This window comes from Dendropsophus ebraccatus, chromosome 3 (genome assembly GCF_027789765.1).
Source record: "Dendropsophus ebraccatus isolate aDenEbr1 chromosome 3, aDenEbr1.pat, whole genome shotgun sequence".
In the NCBI taxonomy this organism is placed as follows: domain Eukaryota; kingdom Metazoa; phylum Chordata; class Amphibia; order Anura; family Hylidae; genus Dendropsophus; species Dendropsophus ebraccatus.
In genome coordinates, this window is record NC_091456.1 from 31,097,530 (window position 1) to 31,121,648 (window position 24,119).

General features: G+C 42.8%; 2 protein-coding genes across 14 annotated transcripts in view; one reads left to right on the forward strand and one right to left on the reverse strand.

Moving 5' to 3' along the window:
* Window positions 1-24,119, forward strand: part of CRYBB1 (crystallin beta B1) — an 87,884-nt gene that overhangs the window by 30,109 nt on the left and 33,656 nt on the right. For 2 of the 4 annotated variants that reach the window (XM_069961302.1, XM_069961301.1), the window contains exon 2: window positions 2,531-2,616. The exons of the other annotated variants lie outside the window; for them this stretch is intronic. The gene's annotated coding sequence lies outside the window, so the exon portion shown is untranslated. The remainder of the gene's footprint in view (window positions 1-2,530; window positions 2,617-24,119) is intronic. 4 annotated transcript variants of the gene reach the window in all.
* The window catches only part of CRYBA4 (crystallin beta A4), a 59,843-nt gene that overhangs the window by 19,275 nt on the left and 16,449 nt on the right, over window positions 1-24,119 (reverse strand). For 3 of the 10 annotated variants that reach the window (XM_069961314.1, XM_069961308.1, XM_069961306.1), the window contains exon 2: window positions 4,881-5,064. The exons of the other annotated variants lie outside the window; for them this stretch is intronic. The gene's annotated coding sequence lies outside the window, so the exon portion shown is untranslated. The remainder of the gene's footprint in view (window positions 1-4,880; window positions 5,065-24,119) is intronic. 10 annotated transcript variants of the gene reach the window in all.

The following is a 24,119-nucleotide window of genomic DNA, read 5'->3' on the forward strand; positions in this document are numbered from 1 at the left end:
GGGGGGAGGATACACATTTATTACTATTCAGAGGGGAAAGAGCAAAGATACAACAAGCAACAAGTAAACACAGACATAGGCGTTTCTTCATTGAGGGGCAGAGAGGGGGTGGAGGTAGAGGTAGGCGAATTCCATACTGTGCCACAACTGATTTGTATTGAAAATTCAATGGAATCCTGAAAAATAGTCCAGTAAACCCACATGCATCGGTGATGAGAGTTATATTGGGTCTTCTATTGCTGCGTTTACACGAAACGATAATTGGCCCGATCGTACAATTAACGATGTCGGAGTAACGTTTTTTTTTTCATAACGATCAGCGTTTAGACGGTACGATATATCGTACGGAAAATTCGTTTTGCGATCGCTAAAGCCTATCTCACACATTGGTTAAATCGGCGAACGACTGTTTACACGGAACGATCTGAGAATTTTTTGCGAACAATCAACGACGATTTGAGAACATGTTTAAAGATCAAAATGAACGATTTCTCGCTCGTCGTTTGATCGCTCGCTGCGTTTACACGTACGATTATCGTTCGGATTCGCAGAATCTCTACAAAGGGCTGCTATGCAAGATTTGGCAGCGGTAACTAGATGTTGGATTAGGTCTTCAAAAGTGTTTCATTATGGTGTAATAGGAAAAATGGGGCAAGAGGCAGCTAGAATTGGACATGTTAATATGGATTTGTGCCAAGGCAGAGGAGTTTAAAATTATTCTTGGTAGAGAGGTAGAGAGGCTATGGAGGTGGTAGGAAGTAATGACACACACCAGACGCCTATTGAAGTACTGAGGATAAGGTGGGCAACTCGCCAATCATAATGAAAATCTGACTTTTCTGTTAGGTACCAACAATTAAATGTAGGATTGGACATGCCAGGTGGGAAGGAAGGGTTTCTGATAATCAGATAGAGAGTTGTGAGACATGAAGACAAATTGGGGTGAGTAAAAGTTGAGCCACAAATTCATGCGGCAGAAGTTAGGGGGTTAAGAAAGTGTCGATTCTATGGTTAACCACAGTTTAGTTAAATCATATGTATGTCAATCTATTACCCTGGCAAGATGAGCAGCTTCATAATTGGCATGGATTTTAGGATGACCTATACCTCCATAGCTTTAGTCCTGTATAGGATGGATTTCTAGGTGACATGTGGAACAAAATAAATCTGGTAAGAAGAGAATCTGTGAACAAAGGTAAATTCCCAGAAAGTTGTCAGGCCCATAAGACCAGAGAGATCAGGCAGGGAAGACACAACAGTGAGCCCTACAACTAGGCTTCCTAAAACTCTCCCTGCCTTGTTGCCTGCCTGACCTTTTTTTTTTAAATTTCAAAAAAATTATTATTATAAGCAACTTACAAACTAAAAAAACAAATAAGCGATTATGACTAAATACCTTATTGATACGTTATCACATATCCATTAGGTGGGGCGCATCCCCTCCATTCATTCCCCCCTTTCTGTAACATATTAATTCTTAGTAAACCTTTAACTTTACCTCATAATTCTTGTCAAATCGGACAGAGCTGAACCCAGGCCACTCAGCCAGGCCACTCAGGTCACCAAGTCCGCCAATCCGTGTACAGCACCGTCGGTTCCACAGACCATATGCCTTTATCTTATATAATGATTAGTGATGAGCGAATAGTAAAATATTCGAATATTCGATATTCGTATGAATATCCCGCGAATATTCGATCGAATATTCGATCCCATTAAAGTCTATGGGAACAAGTATTCGATTAGTGAAAAACATCTATTTGACCATTTGGAGGGTGAAACCGGAAGCTGGGGGATTTGAACGCTTATCGAATATTTGTCGCATCGAATATTTGTCGAATATCGAATATTCGAATATCTCACTATTCGAACAAATATCTATTCGATTGAACAGTATTCGCTCATCACTAATAATGATTCTACACTACATTCCACCTCCTACTTTTATTACGACGTTATATATAACCTGCAAAACCTGCAACACCATCTGTCACACTCATCCAGGTCCCCCCTCCAGGAGATGCTACCCCGCCGGGTCTCCACCTCCCACTTTGAGGGTCCCCAATCTTTCTTTCTAACGGCTCAGACTGCATATATTATGCCACCCTTTACCGTCTTACTGGAGCCCCTGCACCTGACCTAACCTCCCCGGTTAAAGGGAATCCCACCCAAATAGGAGGCCCAGTTTCTTTCAATGCAGGCTTTTCTACTCACTTTCCTCTTTATTCTACGCATCTCTATCTTTATCAATTGATTTTTTTTGTTTTTAATATATCACAAAAGAAAAAAAACAAACCTTTCTTTGTCTGTGTCTCCCACCACATCTGTACCAAGGCTGGAGTTGGACCCGCCTGACCCAGGGCAGCCTCCAAGCCCCCGGGTCCACTCACGACCACCTAACTTCCTCTCCATCCTTCCGTTAACAAAAGACATTGAATATAGCATCTAAAATAGTCTAACTTACATTCATAATATCTTTCTCCTTATTTTTCTTGATAGTAGGTAACTTTACCCCCTCGGTCTTTCTCAGGACTACCGTGACAAGAGCCCAAGGAACCCACTACAACCCGGCAGGTCACCGACCATTTGGGGAACACAGCCAGCCACATAAAGAAGGTACTAACATCAACCACCTACAACCTGTTAACTGCAAAAACATCATGCCAGTACACTGTGCTCTTTCTCCATGATGTGTCCTCTACCTTGGACATAGTAGATCATTCCCTCCTCCTACAAAAACTCTAATTTCTTGGCATCACAGTCTTGGCCCTCTCTTAGATCTTATCATACCTTAGATCTCATTATACCTAATAGCACATTCAGTGTCTTCCACTCTCACACCATCTCCTCACCTCACCCCATCACTGTTGGTGTCCTCCATCACTCCTTCCATAGACCTCTACTCTTCTTCATCTATGCGTTTGACCTGAGACAGAAGTTTCAGCTATATCTTCCTGTATTCGCCCCCCCCCCCATTTATTTTGTCAGTTATAGTCAATGGCTGCATTCTGCCTTGCGCAACAAGACTACTGCCTTTAGGTTACCTTTGAATATGCACATCAAGCCCCTTACTATCTCATGCTGTCTGCACCTTAAAGCGGCTCTGTGTCCACCAGCCCACCCCACCAAACAGCTAGTACCATCCATTAGATGAGAGTAAATCCTTACTGGTGGTGTATTTTACAATGTGGCCGGTGCCTTGGTTCCTAATTATGAGGAGGGAGGGGAGGAAGAATGAAGAGGCATTGCAGATCTGGGGCAAAGACATTCTAGGCCACGCCAGTATGACATAGTGCTGCAAGTTTAAAAGATAATTTTTTGCTTTAATCAGTGACAGTCCCTTAACCACTGCCCCCCCACCCCGCCAGGCAGAGCATACATTACCTGCTCCATGCTCTGGCTTGCTTAAGGGTCTACCGGACACTGATTGGCTGAGTAGGACGTCCAGATGCGGGGAGCCCCCGAAACAAGCCAGAGTGTGGAGCAGGTAATGTATACTCCGGCCAGTGGGGGGTTAAGGGGGCTGTCACCTACATACTGGCAGTGGGATGTTAATACTGCTGCAAGTATGTATTATCATTCAAAATGACCGACAAGGGATCCGCAGTGGATTTCACTGCGTGAAATCTGCTGCGAATCCGTTACGCGTGAAACTGGCATAAAGAGTATTCCACCCATGGCCTTCTGAAAAAAGTTCCAAAGCGCCCTTGTTTTAATCTCTGCCCCCCCCCCCCACTCCCCAAGTTCTTTCATACATCTTCTGCACTCCTCAGTGCCTCAGTTTATCGTATTAAGTTTTTATCTAGCCGGGATTAAACTGAAGATGGCACCAAGCAGGAAACTACATTTCCCAGAGTGCTGTGCACCGCTGTAAAGTGGCTGTATGTGCTCTGCACTAGAGACTGCTTGTCCGCTGTTGGAGGTGTCGGATGCCGTGAGTCCCCAAGTCTGTTGGTACTGGATTTCTGCTGGTGTCTGCTGGAGGGGGCTGCCCCGAGGAGATGGCCACCTGCCAGCGCATTTTGTAAGGAACTCAGCTACTAGGATGGATCAGGGATGGGGGGAACAGGTTTAAGTAAAATATTACTAAAACTTAATTAAAAATTGTCTTTAAATTAACAGGAACTTTATAAAACGTGTCACTCGGGCAATAAGGAGGTGGAATAGCCAGGTTCAAATAGAGACACCTGCTCAGCCATTGACTGAGCATATAACTATTTGGGTTGCTCTGTAAATTCAATACAACATGCACAAGAACAACTTTAAATTGAACAAATGAATTACAACTATAATAAATTTACTATAACTCATTGTAAATATAGATGGTGGCATCAAATGAATGAATTCTTCTTTGGAGTGTTGATTTTATACATTCCAAGCCGTTACTCTAACAGACATAATCAGGCTTTACAGTGGTTTGCTGGGAACAATATGAAACCAAATAAATGTCCAGAGAGTCCTCTGCCGAATACCTCGTACTTAGGAATCCAGAAGTAATGTGCTGTGTTGACAACAATTAGCAAAGTATGGTAAAAGTTCTAGAAGCAATCAACCCCAGATTACACTGCCCACATGCCACCACATATAAGGTCTTGGGAATGCCATCTGCAGCCTACCCTAAGGGTAGATTTATATTGAGTAAATGGCACTTTTCCAAAGGAATTAATTCTTGTCAAAATTCTCCATTAATTCCTTGTCAATTTGATATTGGATTTTCAATTGAAATAAATGAGGGTTGGATTCCAAGTGTTTTTTAAAGTGTGACTGTCGTTATAACTTTCAAAATCTAAATCAACAGCACATGTGACATAAAGCAAGTCTGCAATATACATTCATTAATTTTTTTTTGTTATCATGCTGTAAAACAAAGCTGAACTTACCAGAAATCCAGGTCCAGTCTCCTGCAAGCAGATTTTCTGGTTGAAAAAAACAGAGTAAACACAGGAATTCCAGCCAGTACAGAGAGTCACGGCTCAATGTGTCTGACAATCACATGACTGCCTTCTCTCTGTGAGCACTCAGATGGCCTGGGGTACACAGGAGGTCCTGTTTTCTGACTGTTTCCTGTTTTTTTGAGGGGGAAAAAAAAGAGTCAGAAAACAGGAAGTGCTGTGTTTTCCATGATAACTAAAAAATAAATAATGAATGTAAATTGCAAACTTGCTTTATATCACATCTACTGTTGATTTAGAGTTTGAAAGTTATAACAACAGTGACACTTTAATGTGAACATACTCTAAAAACTGACATGACCTTTTCTGATGTCATACATGTTTCTATAGCTGCGTGTATAGTTACATATAACATGGTATTTTCATTTCACACAACATTTGACATGGCATGGAGACATGTGAAATAGTTTCAGTTGGTTGAGGTCTGGGTGTTCGGACCCCCATGATCACTAGAACTAGCTGCTCTCCCTGTCTCGCTGCAGGAGACAAGCTCCATAGTCTTAGGCCTCATTCAGAGATTCAGTAGATTTTCAGGACAATACATTATGGGGGAGATTTATCAAACTGGGGTAAAGTGAAACTGGCTCAGTTGCCCCTAGCAACCAATCAGATTCCACCTTTCATTCCTTACAGGCTCTTTTGAAAATGAAAAGTAAAATCTGATTGGTTGCTAGGGGCAACTGGGCCGATTTAACTTTACCCCATGTTTGATAAATCTCCCCCTATGTCCGCAATCATAATCTGCAATACGCAAAAAGTTTGTCCGTAATGCATTCGTAATCTGTAATTTTTTACGGAGCAGGAAGCTGTGCAATGGACTTGCAGCTCTCCTGGAGTCATGTATCAATATGATGGTAAGTGTTTAAATCTTAATGGGACTTTACTTATACAGCTGTTTGAAGATTTAAGCACCTACAGCTCTCCTGGCATCATATTAATACATGACGCCAGGACGGCTGCGAGTTCACTGTGCAGCTTAACGCTCCTTAACCTGGGGATTATGGAGCATGAGAAAAAGCCCTCACTCCATAGAACAGTGAGCTGCAGAGTGAAGAACTCAACTGAACGCTTCTCCCAGCTGGTTCTATCAACTGGTGAGGGTCTGAACACCCAGACAACAACCAATGAAAGTTCAAATATTTCATAAAATAATACTAACACTTTAAGGTTGATGGAAGGACCTGGGCAATAAATACAGGGGGAGCTCACCTCAGGAACCCCACATATATAGGGGAGGTAGCCGTGCATACATGTGGTTTTTCAGCAAAGTTATCATATCCCCCCACCCCACCCCAAAGAGCTGTTATTATACTTACCAGCTTTCATTCCTGTTATCACATCACCATTCATACCTCAGCAGGCTGGTGAAGTGCCTGGAGCACATACCATGTGTACACCCTCTATAACCCATACATTAAGACTATTCCAAGGCTGTAAGACTGGGGGCTGTGTTTTGTAACACTCTTTGTAGAGTAAATGAAGTGAATCTAAGCATCACAACGATCTAGTGTACTGTATTCATAATTTCATTTTTACTCATTGAGCCTGAAATTCATTAGATTCTCTTTTCGAAATGCCCCTTTGACAAATAAAATTTGAAGAAAAGTTTGCCTTAGATATAATGTGAAGTCTAAGGAGCAGTATTCTTGATGGTCAGTATTCATTACTTATCAGCACCTTCCTGCTGTCTGAAGCGTTGGCCTGCCCCTACAGCCATTAGGGAACAGAGGCACAAAGGCTAGGTGAGTACTGTATTTTTCCCTAACTATAAGATGCACCCCTGGCTTAGACAACTGGGGGGGTGGGATAAGGCATTTCTCAGACTGTATTTTGGACTATGGTCTCATCCTGACCACAGGTCTAACCACCTGAACTGACAGCACTGCAGATCCTATCATAAATGTCCATAATGCTGTCAGTTCAGGTCATCAGACCCGCAATCATGCCGAGGACTTGTAGCTACAATATAGACATAGATATGCCCCAGTATTGCACATGTGAAAAACTGCCCATATGTCACTGTCATTAAAAAAAAAAAACTTTTGACATGTCATTTTGATCTGTTGGAGAGCTGAGATCCCCAGAGATCACTTAAACAAGAATGGGAGAAGTGTGCGACTGAGCTCTTCTCTCCATATTTTAATGAATTTGACAGTACTGCACCCCCACACATACATGGCTCCCCACAGCATGCACATTACACACAGCTCTGCTAGATATGCACACACACACATGGCTGTCATCTGTGATACTCATGTATACTACATGTACACTAACTCAGCACCACTACATACAGTAGTAACTCATCACATACCTATGAAGTCATGGAAACATAGAAGATTGTTGGCAGAAATATACCACCTGGTCCATCTTGTCTATCCTTATAATATTTCCTTTATTATTGTGTTAGGATAGATATATGTTTATCCCAGGCAGGTTTACATTCACTTACTGTGGATTTACCTACCACATCGGCTGAAAGTTTGTTACAAGAATATACTACTCTTTCAGTAAAGTAATATTTTCTCATGTAGCTTCTGATGTTTCCTCTAACTAACCTCAAATTGTGTCCCTTTTTTCTTGTGTTCAGTTTCTTATTAAAACATTTCCCTCCTGAACCTTATTTAGGTCTTAATTATGAAGTTGTAGAAGATCCTGCAGCTTTACAGCACCTGAAACGTGGGGCCAGGAATATCATTCCTGGGTGCCTTCTGCGATAAGCTGGATTTGATATGCACATTGTATCCAGCTTCCTATCCTTCCAGACACTGATATCACAGATAGGTGTCTGGCAGGAGAAGGGAGAGAACTGTGCTGCTGTGAATGGTTACAGAGTTCTCTCAGCACTGTGCCTGATCGTCAGGGAAGCCATTACGGACAGTCTAACACTGTTGGGCTGCCCTAACTGTGGACTATAAGACACAGGCACTTTTTAGCAAGATGCTCTCTTGCTAGAAGTGCATCTTAAAGTTAAACAAAATTATTTAATCTATTATTTATTTGTACCTCACCAGATGTAGATCCACTTAGGACTAAGGGAAATGTATTTTTGTCTTCAAGGCAATCCATTGTAACAACCCAAGCAACCTGGTAAAGCAAGATGTCCAAGGTGTTAAACAAGGCCAAGCTTTTTTCATATGGTCCCCAAGATGCTCAGTAAGCTTGACATCTGGGGATTGTGCAAGATACAGAAGAAAAGTAAACTTGTCACATTCCTGGAACCATTCCATGGTGACACAACTTTTGTAGCATGTAGAATGTCCTCTTCAAGTATCAATCCCAGTCCTTGATGGCACAGTCTATGATCTCTCTTAGAAAGTGGCTTAACATTTTCTCATCTTCACTCAGTCAGTACTGATGCTTAAATCAACAGTCCCTAAAATGACTTCAAATACATTTACCAGTACCATTTACGTCTGTCAGTAGGTTTAGGCTGTCCTATCTCAGGATGGCATAAACTAGTGAGAGAGAAGCTGAACAGAATGATGTATCACATTGTTCTGTGCAGCTGATCCAGAAATCTCCTCCTGAATAACATGGACAATAAGTAGTCCTCTCCATTATGTGCATAGGCCCAGTGGTCCTAGATATTCACGAGAAGCAGAAAACTCCACCCACCAGCTGCTGATTGGCAGTTATCTATCCATGGTGTGTATAGGCAGTCACCTGTCAATCAGCAGCTAGAGGGCAGGGGGAGGGGGGTGGCAAGAATCCTATTCTCCTGCATATTAGGAGAACGACTGAACAGAAAGTAATACACCGATCTGTTCAGCATTTCTGTCACTAGTTTATGCTGCCCTCATTTAAGGCAGAATAAACCTAGTGACAGATTCCCTTTAATTCAGATTCACAATGTTTACCTGCCTTAACTTGGATGCAGCATATTAGATGCAAGGTTACCTTAGTGCAAGATTAAACCATAGAGGCTTCAAGGGCTTAAGCATTAATGTTCTTTAACCCCTAGATGACCCAGGGCGTAAATGTACGTCCTGGCGTCGCTAGGGGAGTTCAGAGGGTAGCTGCGCAGCAACCCTGCTCTGAACTGCCGCATTCCCGGCTGCTACAAGGAGCCTGGGACTGTGGCAGTCTGCGGGAATGGTCTGATCGACCGACGTGATGCGATTGTGGAAAAGCAGGGGGACTTTCAGTTAGTGTGTAAAAAAAAATGAAATTAGTTTTTTTATAAAATAAAAACCCTTCCTTAATAAAAGTTTGAATCACTCCCCTTTTTCCATTTTATAAATTCTTTAAAAAAGAAATAAATGAATAAAATATTTTGAATTGCCACGTGTATAATGGCCTCACATTTCTGATGTCGCACAGTAAACAGTGTATGCGCAAAAAAATTCCAAAGTTGCAAAATTGCCCATTTTTGGTCGTATCAAATCCAAAAAATTGTAATCAAAAGTGATCAAAAAGTTGCATATAAGCAAACAAGGTATCGATAGAAAGTACAGATCATGGTGCAAAAAATTACCCATCATATAGCCCCATAGACTAAAGGATAAAAGTGTTATAAGGCTATGTTCACACTACGTAAAACTACGGCCACTGTGGGCTATGGGGAGCTCTGATGCGGGCGAGCGCTGATGCACCCGCATCAGAGCTCCGCGGCTGGAAAGATCACCCAAGATGATCTGGCCACAGACCGGCCGTTCCGTGACCCGGCCGGGGTCACAGAACAGCCGGTCTCTTACCTAGTGGGAACATAGCCTAAGGCTGGGAATAGAGCAATTTTAAGGAACTTTTTTTTAAAGGTTTTAATTTTTTAAAAGCCGTCAAATAAAAAGTTATACAAGTTACATATCGTTGTAATCCTACTGACTTTAGGAACATAGATAATATGTCAGTTTTACCCTAGGGTGAACGGTGTAAACACAAAACCCCCCCAAATAAAAAAAATGCGTTGTTCAATTTCACCACGCATATCATTTTTTTCTGGTTTCGCAGCATATTTTAAGCAAAAATTAAGTAATTAATGTCATTACAGAGTACAATCAGTGGCGCAAAAAATAAGGGCTCATTTGGGTCTCTAGGTAGAAAAAGGCAAGTGCTATAGCCTTTTAAGCACAAGGAGGAAAAAATGAAAGCACAAAAATGAAAATTGGCCTGGTCTTCAAGAGTTTAATGGGTTTTCTCACTATGTAGCATTGGTACAATCAGATGCATACTGCATAAGTAATGTAAAGAAATACAAATGTGCTGGAAAAATAACTTACAACACTGTACTGTCCTTATCCCTTATCAACCTGATCACTTCCTGGTGTCTATTCTCAACTGTGGCTATGTGTTTTTTACAACATTGCACATGCTTTCCCATAGTTCCCCTAAGGCAGTGGAAACTAAAGGTCCTATTCCACGGGCCGATGGGGGCCCGATCAATAATCTAAACGAGTGCCAATCCACTAGATCGGCGCTAGTTTACTGGGCCTATTCCACGACCCGATAATCGTTTAGCGAGGGCTGCAGGGACATCATTACCAATGTCCTTGCAGCCCTTGTTTAAATACCATACTTTACCTAAACATGTTGCAGGGCTTCTCCTGCGCTCCTTCTTCCTCCCGATCCCGCGCGCAGCAGCAGCTTCGGTGCGGCCTGTCTGAGCTGACAAGACCGCTCAGCCAATCACTGGCCGAGGTGGTCCTGGCCAGTGATTGGCTGAGCGGTCTGTCAGCTAAGACAGGCCGCACTGAAGCTGCTGCTGCTGCGTGCGGGATCAGGAGGAAGAAGGAGCACAGGAGAAGACCTGCAACATGCTTAAAGGGGTATTCCAGGGAAAATCAATAATTTAGCAAAGGAAAGGGTTAACCAAGGTTAACACTTTCCTAATATACTTACCTTACCGGCCGGCCGTTCACGGCGATCGGGCCGGTGGCACGGCGATCAGAGTCCACAAAAATAGTAAATACCTGCTCTGGACCCCTCAGCTAGGTAGCTGAGGGGTCCAGAGCAGGTATTTGTACATTACTCACCTGTCCCGGGGTCCTGATTGGCGTCTTCCGGGTTCGCAGCGTCCTCCGTCTTTCCATCGGGTCTTCGGCTATTTCCGGCGGTCCCCATCGGCTTTTTTCGGCTCCAGCCTCGTCTTTTTCCGGATTTTGCGCTCTGCTGCCCTCTAGCGGCTGATATGTGTAATACACTTATCAGCAGCTACAGGGATGTTCAGAATGTAGAAAAAGGTTGTTGTTTTTTTTCAATTTTTTTTTCTTTCTATTTTCCGCACCCTATCGCCGCTGAGTGTTGATCAGCATCGCACGAAAGTGCGCTGCTAATCAGCAACTCCTCCTTTTTGGCGTAGGGTGTTTTTTTCTATATCCTACTGCCACAGTCTGCTGATAAGTGCCGCACATAAGTGCGGCATTTATCAGCAACTCCTTTGTTGGCGTAGTTTTTTTTTTTATACTTACTGTAAAAAAACACGGAAAAAACACTACATTACACCACACTACATTGAATAAAGTTTGACACTACACCACTACATACCCCATATACCAATCCCCGAATAAAGATCGCCCTCAGGGTGTTTTCGTTGTCGGACGCATACGCTATTATTGCCTCCGACACCGAAACAGCCAGTGAGGATGAATGGGGGGATCCTTCTTTCCTCCATTCATCCTCATCATCCAGTGACGTGTCTGGGGGTAGCGTAGCGTACGCTGCCTCCCAGACACGTCTTTTCCGCCAGTACCGTCCCAATAAGAGATGACGGTATGAAATTCTACAAACTCTGTGAGAGTACCTCAGGGTACACTTACAGATTTAGGGAACGTGCACACTGCGGAATGGCGAAGGATAACCCTTCGTGCATTCCGCAGCTGGCACCCGCCGGCGGACTAATGCGGGCGCGTGTCTCCACCCGTGTCATAGACTCCAATCTATGCATGGGCGGATTCCATCGTCCATCCAAAGAATGAATACGTTGGACGGAGAGCGGAATCCGCCCGTGCATAGAATGGAGTCTATGACACGGATGGAGACGTGCGCCTGCCTCACTCCGCCGGCGGGTGCCAGCTGCGGAATGCATGAAGTGTGCACGTGTATGTAGGAAGGGACACCCGAATCCAGCCCCCAGATGCCCCCCCCCCCCATCCTCGGAACAAGTGGGAAGATCATCCGGGAACTGATCTTCCCACTGCTGGATAAAGGTTACCACCTGTACGGAGATAACTTTTATACCAGCACCCCCTCTTCCTGTCCCTCGCTGCCCGAGCTACTGTAGCTTGCGGCACGATCCGAAAATATCAGAAGCAGTAATAGAGCCCTAATATTTAGCAGCAATAGAGCGGACCCAGCGCTTCTGGATATAAAGGACCCCGTATCGCACCAGGACAACATTTTCCAGGTGACGTCCCCCACACTGGAGAACAGGAGACCCCAGAAGAAGTGCAGAGTGTGGCGTAACAGGGGGATCAGGAAGGACACCATTTTCCAGTGTGACACATGTCCTGATCCCCCCGGCCTCTGCATACTGGATCGCTTCAAGGCGTACCACACGTCATTGGAGTTCTACATTATCTAAATTCTGTCCCTTATTCCTAATTCAGGGGTCACGTTGATCCAGGGATTATTCTGATCGCCATTATCGAGTCGGGAAGGAATTTTTTCCCTGTGATGAGGCTACTGTCGTCTGCCTTACGAGGGTTTTTTGCCTTCCTCTGGATCAACACAGATTGAGTTTGATGGACACCTGTCATTTTCAACCTTATAAACCAATAATTGGCCTAATACCCCCAAATAAATTAGAATTGTCCCTTTTCCCCAGCTAAATAGGTATGGCCGCCATTCCCATTAGAGACTTGCCATGATGCAATTACAAAGCCTCTGTGCGGCCAGGACAGTAGAAACCCCCCACAAGTGACCCCATTCTGGAAACTACACCCCATAAGGAATCTAACAAGGGGGGCAGCGGGGATATGGCCCCCTGGTGACGGCCACATTTGGGACGTGAAAATGAAAAAAATGGTATTTTTTATTTTCTCGGCACATGTTCTACGTAAGTGCCCGTCACCAGTGGGGTCCATATGCTCACTGCACCCCTTGTTATATTCCTTATGGGGTGTAGTTTCCAGAATGGGGTCACTTGTCGGGGGTTTCTACTGTCCTGGCAGCACAGGAGCTTTGTAATTGCGACATGGCCTCCATCCTCCATTCCAGCCTCTAAATGGCACTCTGTCCCTTTGGTGGCTTGCCCTGTGCCCATATAGCACATTATGCCCACATGTGGGGTATTTTCGTACTCAGGGGAATCTACCCTACATGTTTTGTGTTCATTTTCATTTTTATCCCCTTGTGGAAATGGAAAAAATCAAGGCTAGACCAACATTTAGTGTAATTTTTGTAAAGTTTTTACTCTAAATCATTAATCTTGTCATGATTTTTTCATTTTCACAAGGGGCTAAAAGATAAAAAAAAAAACACTAAATGTGTAGCGCAATTTCCCCCGAGTACGGAAATACCCCACATGTGGACATAAAGCGCCATGCGGGTGCAGGGTAAGCCTCCGAAGGGAAGGAGCGCCATTTGGTTTTTGGAGGCTGGATTTAGATGGAATGGATTTCGAGGGGCCATGTTGCATTCAAAAGGCCCCTGTGTTTCCAAGACAGTTGAAACCCCCGACAAGTCACCCCATTATGGAAACTACACCCCTCAAGGAATGTAACAAGGGGTGTAGTGAGCATATGGACCCCACTGGTGACGGGCACAAATGTTTAACAATGTGGCGTGAAAATGAAATATTACATTTTTTACACTATAATGTTGGTTTAGCCTTGAATTTATCATTTTCACAAGGGGTTAAAAAAGGGGGAAAAAAACAAAATGTGTAGAGCAATTCCCCCTGTGTCCGTAAATACCCCACATGTGGACATAAAGCGCCATGTGGGCGCAGGGCAAGCCTCCAAAAGGAAGGAGCGCCATTTGGATTTTGGAGGTTGGATTTGGCTAGAATGGATGATGAACGCCATGTCGCATTTACAGAGCCCTCGTGCTGCCAAAACACTGGAAACCCCCCACAAGTGACCCCATTCTGGAAACTACACCCCTCAAGGAATCTAACAAGGGGTGCAGTGAGGATATTGACCCCTTGATGACGGGCACATTTGTGCCATGAAAGTGAAAAAATGAAAATATTCCCTTTCACGTCACATTGTTCCACATTTGTGCCCGTCACCAGTGGGGTCCATATGCTCACTGAACCCCTTGTTAGATTCCTTGAGGGGTGTAGTTTCCAGAATGGGGTCACTTGTGGGGGGTTTCCAGTGTCTTGGCAGCACGAGGGCTCTGTAAATGCGACATGGCCCTTGAAATCCTTTCCAGTGAAATTCAGCTTTCAAAAGCCAATTGGCGCTTCTTCCCTTTGGAGGCTCGTCCTGCGCCCGCTTGGCACTTTATGTCCACATGTGGGGTATTTCCGTACTTGGGAGAAACTGCTCTACACAATTTGTGTCTTTTTTTTCCTCTTATCCCTTTAAGAAAATGAAAAATTGAAGGCTAGAACAACGTTTTAGTGTAAAAAAATTTTTTTTTTCTTTTTTCACGCCATATTGTTCGGAAAATCTGTGAAGCACCTGTGGGGTCCAGATGGTCACCGCACCCCTTGTTACATTCCTTGAGGGGGGTAGTTTTCTAAATGGTGTCCCTTTAGGGGTGTTTTTAATGTTTTGGCACCCCAGAGCCTCTGCCAACCTGAAGTGGTACGGTCAAAAATGACCAAATATAACGGAGGCGTTGAAATTCACTAGGCACTCCTTTATATCTGAGGCTTGTGGTTGCGTCAAATAGCGCAATAGGGCCACATATGGAGTATTTCTATAAACTGCAGAAACGGAGCAATCAATATTGGGGTGCATTTCTCTGCTAATAGGTTTATAATTATGAAAAATATTGGATTACAATAAAATCTCTGCACAGAAAATTAAAATTTTCAAATTTCTTACACACTTAGCTTTTATTTCTGTGACTCCCCTAAAGGGTTAAAAAACTTTCTGGATATGCTTTTGCAGAGTGTGGGGGGTGCAGTTTCTGAAATGGGGTGCTTTGTGGGGCTTTCTAACATACAGGCCCCTCAAATACACTTTAAACCTGAACAGGTCCCTAAAAATATCTGATTTTGAAATTTTACCGAAAATTTGGAAATTTGCTGCTAATGTTTTAAGCTTCCTATTGTCTAAAAAAATGAAAGATCGTTTAATAAATGCCGCCAACATAAAGTAGACATGTTGCTAATGCTATTTAATATATAATTTATGTGGTATAACCACTTTCTGTATAAGCAAAAAAGTTTCAAAGTTGGAAAAATGCATTTTTTCAAATTTTTTCACGTTATTTGGGTTTTTTTCATAAAGATTCGTTATGAGTATCGACTCCAATTTTCCAGAAATGTAAAGAACAATATGTCACGAGAAAACAATCTCAGAATCAGCCAGATAGGTAAAAGCATCCCGAAGTTATTAATGAATAAAGTGACACAGGTCATATTCATAAAATTTGTCTCTGTCATTAAGGCCATTTCAGGCTCTGTCCTTTAGGTTAAACCTAAACACGATCATCGGCTGATCATTGTCTCTATTCCACGGAGCGATAATCGGACCAATCAGGCCGATTCGGCTGATTATCACTCCAAGGAATAGGACCCTAACTGCCAATACTTCTGGGACCTAGAACTTGGCGTGTGATAATCTTATTGTATTCTATAAGCTGCTCGTAACCAAGAGCAGCAGGCACATTGGGGATTAATAAGTGTATATCTCTTAACAGAACATTATTAAAAATGCTGGAATTTTTAAAATACCTCATGGTCAGGCACTAGAGATGCGCAAATCTGGAGCACGCTTGGGCTGCATCCAACTTCTTCAGCCACCGGTAATCCAATGCAGAGCGATCGGGTCTAGACAAACCCAAACATGCGCGAGATTTGCTCATCTCCATCAGGCATGCAATATTTTATCACATACAGCTGATAAAAAGAATTTCCAGTGTGTACAAAGCTGTCACTAAATCGAAAAGGGTCTACTTTAAAGTACCATATTTTCCAGCGTATAAGACGACCCCTGACTTTTAAGAAGATTGTCAGGGGTTCGCCTAATACGCAGGAAAATGTTAACCACTGCCTGACCGCAGCAGGGTTTACTAGCTCGAGCCCTGCTGCAGTCAGGCAGGGGTTAACTGCAGCTAAAGGAAAAAAAACAACTCACCTGTGACCGTTGCCAGCAGCCGCACATCTCCTGTCCCATTCTCGGAGCAGGTAGTGTGATGTACACTGCATGTGTCGGAGGTCCCTGAAGTTCTTCTGGGCAGCCAAGCAGCTGCTCGGTGAAGCTCGGAGATGATCGGCTGCCGGGAGAGCTTCGGGAGACTGACAGAGGCTTCGGGGACCTCCGGCACAGGCAGTGTCACACTGCCTGCACCAGGAACGGGACTGGAGATAGGGCGCGCGATGGCCCCGCTCTGAACCGCCGCGAATCCAGGTGCTTTATGCAGCCCGGGACCGCAGCTATTAGCAGGCACGGTCCGATTGCAGTGCCCACTAATTAGCTTTCTAAATGCAGCTGTCAAAGTTTACAGCTGCATTTAAAAAGCAGCTTTTGCCCATCCCTGGAGTCTAGTGGGGGGGAGCGATCCCCGCATCTCATACCGGCCGGGGTCTGCGCTTTAATGGGGCTGATCCCGGCTCGGCATTCTATTGTTTTAGGCTGCAGCAGCCCAAAGCAATAGAATGCAATACTAGAATACTATACTACATAGATCTCTATGAGAGATCAGTGTACTTATACTAGAAGTCCCCCAGGGGGGCTTCTAGTATATGTGTAAAAAAAAAAAAAAAAAAAAAAGTTTTATGGTTAATAAACAACCCGCCTTCCCTAATAAAAGTTTGAATCACCCCCCTTTTCCCATTTTATAAATAAAAATAAATAAATAAACATGTTTAGTATCGCCGCGTGCGTAATTGCCCAAACTACTAACTTATTTCATTCCTTATCTCGCACTGTAAAGGGCGTAAGCGCAAAAAATTCCAAAATGCAAAATTGCACATTTTTGGAAAAATTGTAATCAAAAGCGTTCAAAAAGTCGCATATGCGCAATCAAGGTACCGATAGAAAGTACAGATCATGGCGCAAAAAATGACACCCCCAGCCCCCCAGACTAAAGGATAACAGCGCTATAAGCATGGCAATAGAGCGATTTTAAAGAACATATATTTTTTTTAAAATGGTTTGAATTTTTTAAAAGCCATCAAATAAAATAAAAGTTATATAAGTTACATATCGTTGTAATCGTAACAACTTGAGGAACATATATAACAAGAGTTTTACCCCAGGATGAAAGGCGTAACCTCCCCCCCCCCCAAATAAAAAAAAAAATGTGTTTTGTTGTTTTGTTTACAATTTCACCACACATTTAATTTTTTTCTGGTTTCGCAGTGTATGCTTTATGCTAAAATTCAGCCTACCATTGCAAAGTACAATTAGTGGCAAAAAAATAAGGGCTCATGTGGGTTTCTAGGCGAAAAATGCAACTGCTATGGCCTTTTAAGCACAAGGAGGAAAAAACAAAAACACAAAAATTTAAATTGGCCGGGTCCTCTAAGGGTTAAACAGCCTTTATGTCTTGACCATGGTGGAGAGTTTGGAGTCTGATTGAGTTTTTGGACAGGCTGTTTTTTAGTGTGTTCGAACAGATTAATTAATACAGATAATGAGTAAAAGAAGCTTCTTAAATAAAAAATAACAGGTCTGTCAAAGCCAGAATTCCTGCTGATTGGTAGATGATCAAATACTTATTTCATGCAGAAAAAATGCTAATTAATTTTAAAAAATCATACAATGTGATTTTCTGGAATTTTTGTATAGATTCTGTCTCTCAAAGTTGAAGTGTACCTAAATTAAAGACCTCTCTATTTTTTGTAGGTGGGAAAACTTGCAAAATCGGCAGTGTATATAAAAATTTCCCATATGCAAGTGCTGAATCTACACAAATGTAGACTTCTGCAAATTCTCCGAAGTGTTAAGCAGACTGAAGTGTGTTTAGTGTGCGGCGGCTGAAGACATAAATATAACTAATTAGGATTCTGAAACCAGATTTGCTTTATTTATGAGAATAATTGAAGTTTATTGCCGTGTTGGAGCTACATTTTACACCAGATATTGAGATTTATTAGCAATTCCCTAACATACTTTTATTAGATAAAAGGCTTCTTTACAGAAACGGAGCTACAGCGAGATGAAAAACTATTTGCCTTATTTTATCTATTTTGCATATGTGTCTCATTTAATTGTTTCAGATCTTCAAATAAAATAACAGTGAAAAAAGATAAAGTAACCTGGGTAATTCATGGAATAGAAACAGGTTGTCCAACACCGGGATGTTGTGTAGACCCTAAAACAGCAAAATCCTCCTATGCCACCACATTACCCCTATCCTCTACATAACACCAGTGACTGTTGTCTCAGATATCTTGCTATCCAAAATGAAGGCTGAGGCTACTGAGCTTTTCCCGGCCACACGACCAGGAACTGCCCCTGGTTTCTGCCTGGTTGTGTGTCCCTTTCAACCATACAAGTGAATGGAGGTAGCATTGCTACAGCAAGGTCACGGTTGCCACAGCCTGGGAGTCGCAGTGCGTCCCCCCCCCTTCGCATGTATGAGTGAAAGGGTCACATGACTAGGCACATGGTTCCGGGCGATGTGAATCACAGTGTAGCCTCGGCCTAAATCTTTTTAAAACGTAACTTCTTGCATTTCCTCCATCGACTAAAGCCCCTATTACACTGGCCGATCAGGAGGAGCAAGCTAGCGCCAACCCGTCAGATCAGTGTTTGCTTGCTCCTCCTTCCCTGCTCGCTGCAGGCGCTATTTCACACACCAACAGCAAGCATGTAAGAGCGGAGGGGGCTGTGGGGAGGTGCGGCAGGGGCGTAATAAGGGGTTATCCAGTGCTACAAAAACATGGCAACTTTCTTTCAGAGACAGCATGACTCTTGTCTCCAGTTCAGGTGCAGTTTGCAATTAAGCTCCATTCACTTCAATGGAACTGAGCAACAAAACCTGCACCCAAGCTGGAGACAAGAGCGGTGCTGTCTCTGGAAGAAAGTGGCCATGTTTTTGTAGCGCTGGATAACCCCTTTAATCTTTTGGTGTTATAGGGCCTTGAGGGTCCCTTTGACAGATTTTTGAAACCAAAACCAGGAACAGACTATAAACAGAGAACAGGTCATAAAGGAAAGACTGAGATTTCTCCTTGTTTCAAATCCATTCCTGGCTTTGGCTTCAGAAATCTGCCTCATAAATCTCTCTGTATAAGGGCACCCTAACCTACCAGAATGTGATATTTCCATCCATTTCCTGAAGGTATCTGCCTTCTATGCAGGACACTAAAATCTGGTCATTTAACATACCTTGGCCTCCTTCATTGCAATGACGGCCACTAGTACATCGTTTAAGTTGAGGTTGAATGACGGCCGTGTTCAAACCCTTTCGGGTGTGGCTATTTTTAATTGTCCATTGAATGTTGTTAACAAGACAGTGAAAGGATGGGGAAAAAAATCTTAAATTAACGTCCGCTGGACGCTAAATAATGGCTGCCAATAAATGTCCTGAATTTTGTTGTTTCTATAGATTTCAAAAAAATTATCTGAAAATAACGTTGGTTATTTTATTAGAAAAGACAGTGTGTGAACATGGCCAAAATCTGCTTATCGGCCCATCCATCGCGCTAACTATACACACTCATTGGCTATGTTCCATTGCTCTTATTTGCCCTTATTTTTACATTGTGGGAATATAGCCTTATTTTTTTTCCTTCCAGTTAATAGCATTTTATTCTCCCATAGTGTTTTTTTCTGTTCAGAAGCATGTTGAAATGTGTGAAGCATTTTTTGTTGACTTTATGGGGGAAATTTTTTTTACATTCTTTGTATGAAATCCTTGAATCATTCAATCCAAAAATAACAGGACTTGTAACAGGAAGTAAGCAACACATTTATGAAAACACAAGATTTTGTGGAAAATGCTATAAAACGACATAAATATTATGTAGGAAGGAAAAAATGCTGCAGTTTTTGAGTCTTTTTCAGGCCATGTTCATGTTAAAGTGAAACTGTCACCCCCTTTTTGCATTTTGACTGCTCTGCACAGGTGTAAAGGGTAAATGTTACAGCTTTCATTACTTATTTTATATCACACCTCATGGTGCTTGTTCTGGTAAAAAGTCGTTTTTATCACCTGTGGATTGGTATATGTGGATGGGGCCTAGCAGCCTATGTGCCCCATCGCTCCGCCCCTAGCGCCACTTAGCCCCGCCCCATCCGTGACGTCATCACCATATAGGCCCCGCCCCCTCAACAGCCATTGGAAGGGCCAGCCTAAAGCTCCAGGCCCCACCCCTCTAGATTGTCTCACACCAATGGCCGCTGAGGAGGCGGGGCCTATGCGGCGATGAAATCACGGATGGGACGGGGCTAAGTAGCACTAGGGGCGGAGCGATGTGGCACATATGTGGCATATTAATCACGGCCGTTGTTGCCGATTTGCAACACGACAGTGATTAATACTTAATTAACATTGTGCTGCAGCGACAGGGAATCCCGGCTGGAGTGTATACACATAGTATACACTCCGGACGGGATCGCTAGCGGCCACGCAAAAAACAGACATGTCAGTTTTCTGAGCAGAGAACCTGTCAGTACACACAATGGAGCGTGCAGCTCCGGCTGCACACTCTATTGTGTGCAACAGGGAATTCGGATGCGGGCACACGCGGGTACTGCAGTAGTGGCGAGGATGATCTTCACTAACACCAGCCGTTCTGTGATCCGTCCGGGTCACAGAACGGCCGGTGTTATACATAGTGTGCACATGGCCTCAAGCCAAAAAAAGAAAAAGCGTGTGTGAAGCGGAAGCATTTACATGTGGCTGTCATGCTGTTCTTCCACTTGTGACTCTATTCTTGAGATTTTGGGAATTCCGAACAGTCAGACTTCCCATGATTATAACCTTATCACTGAAAAAAAAAAAAAACTTTAATAACGCATTCAGTCATGCAGTGAAAGTAAATATTCCAGAAATACAAAATAGCTAAAGGCACAAGTGGAAAGCAATTTATTCCCTTCCTGGTTGCCCGACTTTCGATTACCGTGTAGTGGCCGTAACATTTTATTTTCCCACTGATGTCATATGAGGGCTTATTTATTTGCAAGTTGTATTTTTTACTGGCACTCTTTATTTTAATATATAATGTATGATGAATCCCAAAAAAATGATTGGTAGGGCAAAGTTAAAAATAAATTTTGTGGGGAAATACATTTTTAACTAATATTGTGGTGTCCTACTATGGGTTTCTAATTCTTATACACCCAGGTAAAAGCAGTTCTCTCAGGTGTCACAGCTGAAGTATGTAGTTTGCTGTGCACTACTCCAACCAGTAGGTGTCACACTTCCCCAGGAAACAACTGCAGTTATATATGAAGTTTGGCCTACACACACTTTCTCTTACAACCTTTAGTTCCTGTAAGCTCGGGACTTCCTGGTTGGTTCAGTCGGGGAGTCTAATCCCTGCCTGCAGGGCAGAGGGCAGGGCCTAGCTCCACAGAGAGATCAGACCTGTTTTCAGTACCACAGACAACCACACACATACTCACCTGGCTCTTAGGCAGTCCACAGCCGTCTCCTCTTCCTTCTCATTCTGCAGCAGCACAAGTGAGCACTGTGGGAAAGAGCAGCCTCTTATAAGAGACAGACACCAGCCAGATGGTAGCCTAGACAAAGGCCTGTCAACAAAAGCAGGGAAAGAGTGGCATATCAGGAAAAGGAGGCTGAAACTTCATAAGTGGGATTTAGCCTGCTCAGCCAATCAGCAATTGCAGTGGTGTCCTGTCCCAGTCACTGACTGGCTGAGCGGGGTATCCTTCAGCCGGGTCTTGACCGAGCCAGAGGGGAGTTGAGAAGAAACCCGACTGGGGTCCAGGATTGGGACGCGGTGCCGCGTGGGTGCCGGGACAGTGAATATTGCATCTTTTCTTATGTCCCCCCAACCCTGGCCTGAAATAATTATTTTGCATCCCCTCAGAGTTCTCCTTTAAGGTGATGACTTAACCTATATATGTAGTTTAAGCAACTATTGCAGTCACATTCTTTCTTATAAACTGCTGACATTTATGTAGGGGCAAGGTGATTTACTATTATTTACACCTAAAAACAGGTATAAATCATAGTGGAAACTCAGACTGGCATAGATACTGTAGAAGAGGCTGCCGCACAGGGGTGAGGATTTAGTTAAGAAAAGCATATAGACACACCAGTCTTAATATAACGTCTCCATTGTGTCATTTGTAAATAATTTGTAAATGCCAGTTTAGTTACAAAGGTTAAAATGCTAATAGACTTACTAGTGGACTGAAAGACTACTTACCTACTTACTGTATATAAGGGTGCTATGTACTTATGCTCAATTTGGATGAATGAATAATTGTGGTAAACATGTTTCCCATGTTTACTAGGATTCCTATAAGATCGCAACCAAAGACAGAAGAGGCATTGCTGTGAGGTTTCAGTGTGAACATAGGCATATGCCAATCCCAACTAGTATAAATGTCATGATAGATTTATCCTGCTATTACCTGCTCCTATTCTGCTTGATGCTTCCTACTCAAAGCTTATGTCTCCTGCAATTGACTTTGATTTTTCTTCAACTCATTTTTAGATTTAATCCTTTTTACCTTCCTTCGGTCTTTTATGATCATATGATCCGTTTTCATTTGGAGTCAGTTTTATTCAATGATTGTATTAGTAGTGAGTACAAAAGTCTTTTTACAGCTATATTACTAAATATATCCATTCTTGAATGAACTGCTACAGGTGGATAACCATATATTCCGCACAGGTGAAATCCTGGCAGTATATAACTGATATCACACAACATCATGTAGTTCACAAAAGATATTTATACAGATTTCAAAAATAGTTTCTATAATACTACAGCAAAAAATTGCAAAAATTTTCTCAACCCTGACTCAACAAAACTGCTGGTACATGCTCTCATTATTGACCTCTTGGTCTACATAGAAACATAGAAGATTGTCGGCAGAAAAACACCACTGGGTCCATCTAGTCCGCCCTTTTAGTATTTTCTTTCTTATTATCTTAGGATAGATATGTATGTGTATCCCAGGCGTGTTTAAATTCTGTTATTGTAGATTTACCAACTACATCTGCTGGAAGTTTGTTCCAGGTATCAACTACTCTTTCAGTAAAATAATATTTTCTTACATTGCTTCTGATCTTTCACCCAACTAACCTCACACTGTGTCCTCTTGTTCTTGAGCTTAGTTTTTTTTTTTACCAAAAACACTTCCCTCCTGAACCTTTAGTCCTTTAACATACTTAAAGGTTCCAATCATGTCCCCCCTTTCCCTTCTTTCCTCCAGACTATACAGATTCAAATCCTGAAGTCTTTCCTGATATGGTTTATGCCTCACACCCTCCACCATTTTTGTAGCCCGTCTTTGGACCCGTTCTATTTTATCAATGTCCTCTTTTAGCTGAGGTCTCCAGAACTGGACACAGTATTCCAGATGTGGTATCACCAAAGCTCTATACAGCAGGATCACAGTCTCCCTCTTCCTACTGGTTATACAGTACCTCTAGCTATACAGCCCAGCATACCATTATACATACAGCCCAGCATACCATTATATATACAGCCCAGCATACCATTATATATACAGCCCAGCATACCATTATATATACAGCTCAGCATACCATTACATATACAGCCCAGCATACCATTATATATAGAGCCCAGCATACCATTATATATACAGCCCAGCATACCATTATATATACAGCTCAGCATACCATTACATATACAGCCCAGCATACCATTATATATAGAGCCCAGCATACCATTATATATACAGCCCAGCATACCATTATATATACAGCTCAGCATACCATTACATATACAGCCCAGCATACCATTATATATAGAGCCCAGCATACCATTATACATACAGCCCAGCATACCATTACATATTACAGCCCAGCATACCATTACATATACAGCCCAGCATACCATTACATATACAGCCCAGCATACCATTATATATATAGAGCCCAGCATACCATTATATATAGAGCCCAGCATACCATTATATATAGAGCCCAGCATACCAT